This window comes from Saimiri boliviensis, chromosome 1 (genome assembly GCF_048565385.1).
Source record: "Saimiri boliviensis isolate mSaiBol1 chromosome 1, mSaiBol1.pri, whole genome shotgun sequence".
Taxonomy (NCBI): Eukaryota; Metazoa; Chordata; class Mammalia; order Primates; family Cebidae; genus Saimiri; species Saimiri boliviensis.
The window spans coordinates 63,540,369-63,549,392 of NC_133449.1; the positions used below are offsets into that span (position 1 = coordinate 63,540,369).

At 43.5% G+C, this 9,024-nt stretch overlaps 1 pseudogene; it reads left to right on the forward strand.

The window, feature by feature from the left end:
• The first annotated feature begins 7,483 nt into the window (after positions 1–7,483).
• Positions 7,484–8,002, forward strand: LOC101052191 (mitochondrial import receptor subunit TOM6 homolog pseudogene; annotated as a pseudogene).
• Positions 8,003–9,024: the final 1,022 nt, after the last annotated feature.

Here is a 9,024-nt window from a genome sequence, read left to right on the forward strand (position 1 = left end):
AGGGCCTGGATCTCACCTTTGCCACTAACTATGTTGGGCTTTTTCTGCTCACAAATCTACTCCAAGGTAAGGAAGGATGGGCATCTTCTGCGCTGCCCCTCTTCCCTGTACCCCTGGCATTCTAGTGACTGTCTCCCAGGACCACCTCTTGCCTCTTGGTACCCAGCTGCTTGCTGAGTGGTGACCCAACACACTTTTGTGTCACACATTAGGGAAGCCCAGCTGGCACAAGTCAGGATTAGAAGGCTAGTAGAAGAATCGTTCAGCCCAAAATATAATCAGCAAGGGGATATGAGATCCCAGACTTCCTTCTCTCATCCTCTAGTTCTAGCCAGACCAGTAGAGTCAGTCATTGTAATGAAGGCTTCTTGAGGGGACACTAGGCACTAGAAACAGAGAATGCAAGAAGATTCAGAGTTTCTGTTCTCAGGGTCTGCCAGAGATGCAGGCCATACAGGTGATAGAGTTGATACATTACTGCCTTGGGCCTAAGTCCTCTGAAGAGGCCCTTTCTGACTGAGAAAGTTTGGGCTCCTCCAGGGGAAGGTTCAGAGAGTGGGTGGCAGGCACATTCTCCCTGATGTTTTCTCCTAGATTGTATAATAGCCCCTTTATTATTTTTGTTTGTTTGCAAAAAAATTACTCATCCCCTTACAATGTGATAGCCTCTTTAAAATAAAAGCAATTTTTTTGGTCTGGTAATACATATCCAAAGTACAAAATTAAAAGTGTACAAAAAGATCTAGAGGTGTTTTTTTTTTTTTGAGACGGAGTTTCACTCTTGTTACCCAGGCTGGAGTGCAATGGCGCGATCTCGGCTCACCGCAACCTCCGCCTCTTGGGTTCAGGCAATTCTCCTGCCTCAGCCTACCGAGCAGCTGGGATTACAGGCACGTGCCACCATGCCCAGCTAATTTTTTGTATGTTTAGTAGAGATGGGGTTTCACCATGTTGACCAGGATGGTCTCGATCTCTTGACCTCGTGATCCACCCGCCTCGGCCTCCCAAAGTGCTGGGATTACAGGTGTGAGCCACCGCACCCGGCCTTAGAGGTTTTTTTTTAAAGTATTTTTCTCTTCTTGTACATCAGCCCATCAGCCACCCGTTCCCCTCCTGAGGGGCAACTACTGTTGCCAGGGTCTCACGTATCCTTTCGTGGTCAACTAAATTAGTCCCAACTGGAAAATGAACAAAGGCAAAACTCTATGCACCTGCAAGTACGATTGTTTTGTCCCTTTCTACAAGTTGTAACATGTCATGATATATCTGGATCTTGATTAGTGACAGTTTCTTAAACTTCTTTCCTATCTCCTCTAATCTATTCTCCCCACTGCCACATCTAGTAATCACTTTTCATCATGGTGATAAGACACTTTCTTGCTTTCTTGCTTAAAATTCTTCGAAGGTACCCTCTCCTTTGTATGATGAATTCTAAGCCCCTTCTCTATACCTAGAAGGCCCTCTGCTGACTGAGAGCCTTGCCTTTTGCCCTTCCTTAACCCACAGCCTAGTCTCCAGCCAGACAAGCCACAGCTCTTGGACCACGGTCTGTTTTTTTTTTCACCCTCTGGCTGTGTTTTTGCACATACGCTTTCTTCTACCTGGAATAGCCTTCTGATCATGTTGGCCTGACTAACTTTAGTTCACTTGCCAAGAGGCAGCACAGATATTGCCTCTGCTGTGGATCTTTTCCCAACCTTCACTTCCCCTAGCCATGGGGCTTCATTAGTCTCTTTGTACACATCTCTGTGACAGCACTGGTGTTGCTCTGTGTCTCTCCAACAGAGAAGAGAGCCCTTTCGGTCGGTCTGTGTGTCACTGTCTGCAAATTTAAGGTCCATTGTCTTCTTTAAGAATAATTTTCCTGGCCCGGCGCGGTGGCTCAAGCCTGTAATCCCAGCACTTTGGGAGGCCGAGGCGGGTGGATCACGAGGTCAAGAGATCGAGACCATCCTGGTCAAAATGGTGAAACCCCGTCTCTACCAAAAATACAAAAAATTAGCTGGACATGGTGGCGCGTGCCTGTAATCCCAGCTACTTGGGAGGCTGAGGCAGGATAATTGCCTGAACCCAGGAGGCGGAGGTTGTGGTGAGCCAAGATTGTGCCATTGCACTCCAGCCTGGGTAACAAGAGCGAAACTCTGTCTCAAAAAAAAAAAAAAAGAAGAATTTTCCTTTCAGCAAATTTTGGCCAAATACCACCTGCTCAGTTTTTCATTTGTAATTTATAATTTTAAAATTTTATTTTGTATTAAGTGTTTTTTTGCTGAGGGGACAAGGAGCAGGTGTTGGGAGCAGCTCATGCAGCAGGCTGACTTCCCACTGAGTGATTCTTAATTTCAGTGTAAGGCTCAAAATAGTTTTAGCATTTTAAAAACAATACTGTAAACTCATATGGGACAACAACTATTTTTTATACTTTATATAATCCAGACTTTTTTTCTTTTTGAGACAGAGTTTCGCTCTTGTCACCCAGGCTGGAGTGCAGTAGCATGATCTCGGCTCACTGCAACCTCCGCCCCCTGGGTTCAAGCAATGATTCTGCCTCAGCCTCCTGAGTAGTTAGGATTACAGGCGTAACCCACTGTGCTAGGCCTAGAATTTTTAATCTACATATTTAGCTTAATGTCTTTAACCAATATCCTCATTCTTCTTTAAAACAATTCATAGATTTTAGAGTTCCTTAACATGAATAATCCTCTTTGAATTTAAATATTTTTTGTAACTCAATATTTAAATTATACTATTTTGTTAATCTCACAAATCAGATATTATTTTAAATAGGTGATACTTGTACAGATTTGCTCATATGTTTAATATCAATATTTAATATTGCCTGCTCTTCTTTCTTGTATATCAGATCTTCCATCTTGGATTATTTTCCTTCTACCTGAAGCGCACCTTTAGAAGTTACGGCCAGGCGTGGTGGCTCACGTCTGTAATCCTAACACTTTGGGAGGCCGAGGTAGGTGGATCACCTGAGGTTAGGAGTTCAAAACCAGCCTGGCCATCATGGTGAAACCCCATCTTTAAAAAAAAAAAAAAGAAGTTACTTTAGGCCAGGCTTAGTGGCTCATGCCTGTTATTCAACCACTTTGGGAGGCTGAAGTGGGTGGGTGGCTTGAGCACAGAAGTTTGAGACTAGCCTGGGCAACATGGTGAAACTCTGTCTCTACAAAAATTTTAAAAATTAGCCAGATGAGGCCGGGCGCGGTAGCTCAAGCCTGTAATCCCAGCACTTTGGGAGGCCGAGGCGGGTGGATCACGAGGTCCAAAGATCGAGACCATCCTGGTCAACATGGTGAAACCCCGTCTCTACTAAAAATACAAAAAAACTAGCTGGGCGTGGTGGTGCATGCCTGTAATCCCAGCTACTCAGGAGGCTGAGGCAGGAGAATTGCCTGAGCCCAGGAGGCGGAGGTTGCGGTGAGCCGAGATTGCGCCATTGCACTCCAGCCTGGGTAACAAGAGCGAAACTCCGTCTCAAAAAAAAAAAAAAAAAAAAAAAAAAAAATTAGCCAGATGTGGTGGCACGTGCAGGTAGTCCCAGCTATTTAGGAGGCTGGGGTGGGAGAACCACCTGAGCCCAGTAGGTCAAGTGAATGGTGAGTGAGCTGTGATCATACCATTGCACTTCAGCCTAGGTGACAGAGTGAGATCCTCTCTTTCTCCCTCTCAAAAAAAAAGTTACTTTAGTGAGGATCTGTGGTAGACAGAATTCTAAGATGGCCTCCAAGATTCCCATATTTTGTGTATATGCCCTATAAAATCCCCCTTCCCTTAAGTCTAGCAGAACGCATGAATTTGATGGGATTTCACTCCTGTGGTTATGCTATTTGCCTGACATAAGGGATTTTACTGATGTAGTTAAAGTCTCTAATCAGTTAATCAAAGTGGTAATTACTTTGGGTGGACTTGACTTAATGAAGTGAGCCCTTTAAAAGGGTTCAAACCAGCCGGGTGTGATGGCTCATGCCTGTAATTTCAGGACTTTGGGAGGCCAACGTGGGTGGATCACGAGGGCAGGAGATCGAGACCATCCTGGCCAATGTGGTGAAACCCCATCTCTAATAAAAATACAAAAATTAGCCGGGCGTGGTGGCGGGAGCCTGTAGTCCTAGCTACTCAGGAGGCTGAGGCAGGAGAATCGCTTGAACCCAGGAGGCGGTTGTTGCAGTGAGCCAAGATCATGACACTGTACTCCAGCCTGGGTAACAGAGCAAAATTTCATCTTAAAAAAAAGGGTTCAAGCCTTTCTAGAAGCCAAAGAGATTCATTTACCTTCAAGAAGCAAACTGCTATATTGTTGAGAGGGCCACATGGCAGGGATGGCAGGTGGCCCCTAGAGCCAGGCCTCAGTTCTATAGTCACAAGAAACTGAATTCTGCCAATAACCAGTGAGCTTGAAAGTGGACCCTGAACCTCAATGAGTTTTCAGCCCTGGATAACATCTTGATTTCAGCGTGGTGACCTCCTGAGTGGAGGACCCAGCAAACATGTACCCAGGCTCCTGACCCTCAGAAACTGTGAGATAATAAATGTGTTTAAAAAAATAAATTTATTTATTACATTTCTTAGAGACAGGGTCTCTATCTGTCACCCAAGCTGGAATGCAGTGGTGCTATCATACATAGCTCATGGCAACTTCAAACTCCTGGACTCAAGCAATCCTTCTCCTCTCTACTTCCCAAGTAGCTGGGACTATAGGAGCATACCTGGCTAAATATTTTTTCATTATTTACAGAGGTAATAGAGTTAGAATTTAAAAACTTTTTCTTTTGTAGAGATGGGGATTCTTTTTATGTTGCCCAGGCTGGTCTCAAATTGCTGGCCTCAAAGGGTCCTCTTGCCTTGGCCTCCAAAGTGCTGGGATTACAGGCATGAGAGTCATCATGCCTGGCCTATGTTGTTTCACCCACTGAATTTATAGTAATTTGTTATGTAGCAATAGAAAACTAATATATGATCTAATAATAAACTTCCTCAGTTTTATGTGTTTGAGAATGTATTATTTCACCTTAATTTTGGAATATCAGTTTGCCTCTGGCTAAGGAATTATAGGTTGACAGTCCTTTTTATCCTGTTGAATATTTTATATATATATATATATATATATATATATATATATATATATATATATATTTTAAGATGGAGTCTTGCTCTTGTCCCCAGGTTGAAGTGCAATGGTGCAATTTCGGCTCACTGCAACCTCTGCTTCCTGGGTTCAAGCAATACTCCTGTCTCAGCCTCCCAAGTAGCTGGGATTACAAGCACTGCCACCACACCCAGCTAATTTTTGTATTTTTAGAGACAGGGTTTCACTATGTTGGCCAGGCTCGTCTCAAACTTCTGACCTCAGGTGATCCACCTGCCTCGGTCTCCCAAAGTGCTCAGATTACAGGGGTGAGCCATTGCATTGGCCGACTATAGTATTTCTATGTCTTCTGGCTTTCATGGTTATTGAGAAATTGATGTTAATCTAATAGCTATTTTGCAGGGAGTTTGCCTTTTCTCTTTTGTTCCTTTTAAGATTTTATCTTTGACATTGCTCTTCTAGTTTCATTGTATTAAACTCACAAATTTATTAAGTGTGAATTTCTTTTTATTTATTCTGGTGGGACTTCTTCAGATTTCCTGAATCTGAGGATATGTATGTAACCTGTATTACTTTTTAAATACAATCTCTTCTTTATTACCTTTCCTTCCTTCCTTCCCTCCTTCCTTCCCTTCCTTCCTTCCTTCATTTCTTCCCTCCCTCCCTCCCTTCCTTCTTCCCTCCCTCCCTCCTTCCTTTGCGACCTTCTTTCTCTCTCTACTTTTTTTTGAGACAGGGTCTTCCTCTGTCGCCCAGGCTGGAGTGTAATGGCACAGTCGTAGCTCACTGCAGCCTCAAACTCCTGGCTTCAAGCAATTCTCCTGCCTTGGCCTCACAAAGTGCTGGGATTACAGGAGTGAGCCACTGTGCCCAGACCTTTTTCTTCTCTCTTTATAGAATTGCAATTGAGATAAAAGCTAAATCTTCTTACTTTATCTTTTGTGTCTCTTAATTACTCTTTCATATATTTCTTCTCTATATATGTTAAAGCTACATCTTAGTTCTTTTATTTTATTTATTTATTTATTGAGATGGAGTTTCACTCTTGTTGCCCAGGCTGGAATGCAATGGCACAATCTCAGCTCACTGCAACCTTTGCCTCCTGGGTTTAAGCAATTCTCCTGCCTCAGCCTCCCAAGTAGCCGGAATTACAGGCATGCACCACCGCACCCAGCTAATTTTTTGTATTTTTAGTAGAGATAGGGTTTCAAAATGTTGTCCAGGCTGGTTTTGAACTCTTGACCTCAGGTGATCCACCCTCCTCTGACTCCCAAAGTGCTGGGATTACAGGTGTGAGCCACTGCACCCAGCCTCTAGTTCATTTTTTAAAACTCTATTTGGGCCTCCAATTGTAACCAATTGGCACCTTGGCCAAATTTCTGCAATAAATACTTCTGGTTCAAAAAAGCATCTATTTTCCAGCTTACTAATTTTTTTCTTCAGCCATGACCGATCTCTTATTTATTCCATTTAGTAACCATATTGCCAATCATTATTCTTTTTAACTTAATTGTTTTTTTTTTTTTGAGATGGAATCTTGCTCTTGTTACCTAGGCTGGAGCGTAATGGAGCAATTGCGGCTCACTGCAACCTCTGCCTCGTGGATTCAAGTGATTTTCCTGCCTCAGCCTCACGAGTAGCTGGGATTAGAGGTGTCCACCACCATGCCTGGCTAATTTTTGTATTTTTATTAGAGATGGGGTTACACCATGTTGGCCAGGCTGATCTCAAACTCCTGACTTCAGGTGATTCGCCTGCCTCAGCCTCCCAAAGTGCTGGGATTACAGGTGTGAGCCACTGTGCCCAGCCCATTATTTTTTCATTACTAGATTTTATATTTGGTTATTTTCCAATCTACCTGATCAATTTTGATAGTCTCTTGTTCCTTTCTTATATTTTAAATCCTCTTTTTTTTTTTTTTTTTTTTTTTTTTTGAGACTGAGTTTCGCTCTTGTTACCCAGGCTGGAGTGCAATGGCGCGATCTCGGCTCACCGCAACCTCCGCCTCCTGGGTTCAGGCAATTCTCCTGCCTCAGCCTCCTGAGTAGCTGGGATTACAGGCACGCGCCACCATGCCCAGCTAATTTTTTGTATTTTTAGTAGAGACGGGGTTTCACCATGTTGACCAGGATGGTCTCGATCTCTTGACCTTGTGATCCACCCGTCTCGGCCTCCCAAAGTGCTGGGATTACAGGCTTGAGCCACTGCGCCCGGCCTTTAAATCCTCTTCTATGTTTTAAAAATATACTTAGCGTATTCATTTTATATACTGTAACTGAAAATTCCATTATCTACGATCTTTGCAAGCTTGAACAGTTTATGGTGGCTTGTTTCCTGTGTGTTTAGTGACTTGAATAGTTTATAGTGGCTTCTTTCCTTGTGTGTTAGTGACTGTAAGCTCATCCTTCTTGAAACTATAGCTATAGGCTTCCTATTATGGCTTCCAGCGGGGTCCGGGTGAGCGCTGCCGGCTTGGCTAATGAAACCCCTGAAACACCGGACAACGTGGGTGATTGGCTTCGGGGCGTCTACCGCTTTGCCACAGACAGGAATGACTTTCGGAGGAACTTGATCCTCAATTTGGGACTCTTTGCTGTGGGAGTTTGGCTGGCCAGGAACTTGAGTGACATTGACCTCATGGCACCTCAGCCAGGGGTGTATCTAAATAGACAAATGGAATCCTGTGCTGAACCTGAACCTTCCAAAACACAGCCTACAATCTGTGACCATCACAAGATGTGCCCTGATGGCAGCTGAAGTTTGATTCAGATGGGCACTTTCCTTTTCCTTATCCCTGCCTAGTTTCCTTTTGTTCCTTGAGTCCACGCAGAATTCCATTCTCTGGTCAGCAGACAAGTTTAAGCTAAAGTATTGCCTCTGTTAAGTAAAGTTCTGTACAAAGTTCCTAAGCTTCTCCAGGGGGTTTTCTTTGTTCTTGTCCTGAGAAATAACAATGCTGTTTCAACAAACATTTGAAATAAATACTGCACATAAAGACAGTCAAAAAAAGAAAGAAAGAAAGAAAAGAAACTATAGCTATAGAAATTATTTAAGGCTGGAATTAAAGTGCCTTCCCTCACTGCATTTCGTTTGACCAAGTTTCCAGGAGTACTAACCAACTTGATACCACTTTAAATTAATGTTTTGTTTTGGGACTTTTAAAATATATATGTTCTGTTTTCCTAAATTTGTATGAGTACAAGCTTATTGCTTGAATAATCAGAGAAGATTTCTTTTCCTCACCACTAAGATAGGCTTTTTTTTTTTTTTTTGAGACGGAGTTTCGCTCTTGTTTCCCAGGCTGGAGTGCAATGGTGCGATCTCGGCTCACCGCAACCTCCGCCTCCTGGGTTCAGGCAATTCTCCTACCTCAGCCTCCCAAGTAGGTGGGATTACAGGCACACGCCACCATGCCCAGCTAATTTTTTGTATTTTTAGTAGAGACGGGGTTTCACCATGTTGACCAGGATGGTCTCGATCTCTTGATCTCGTGATCCACCCGCCTCGGCCTCCCAAAGTGCTGGGATTACAGGCTTGAGCCACCGCGCCCAGCCTAAGATAGGCTTTTATCCTTGCTGTTTTCCTCTGGGAAGCACTCCTTTTTGTTGTTTTTCACTCTCTGGAGGGTGTTACTCTTTTTCCTGGCTTATGTGTGTGATGGGGGATAGTTCTCCATTCCAACCATCCATAATTTCATTTTCTGTCCCTATTCCCAACCCACCTCCAAACTTCTTTCTTTCTTCTTCTTTTTTTTTTTTTTTTTTTTTTTTTTTTGTTTAGAGATGGTGTTTTGCTGTGTTGCCCAGGATTGTCTCAAACTCTAGGCTTAAGTGATCCTCCCACCTTGGCCCCTCACCCCACAAAGTGTTAGTACTACAGGTGTGAGCCACCATGCCTGGCCTTCTATCTGCTTCTTCTTCTTCTTCTTC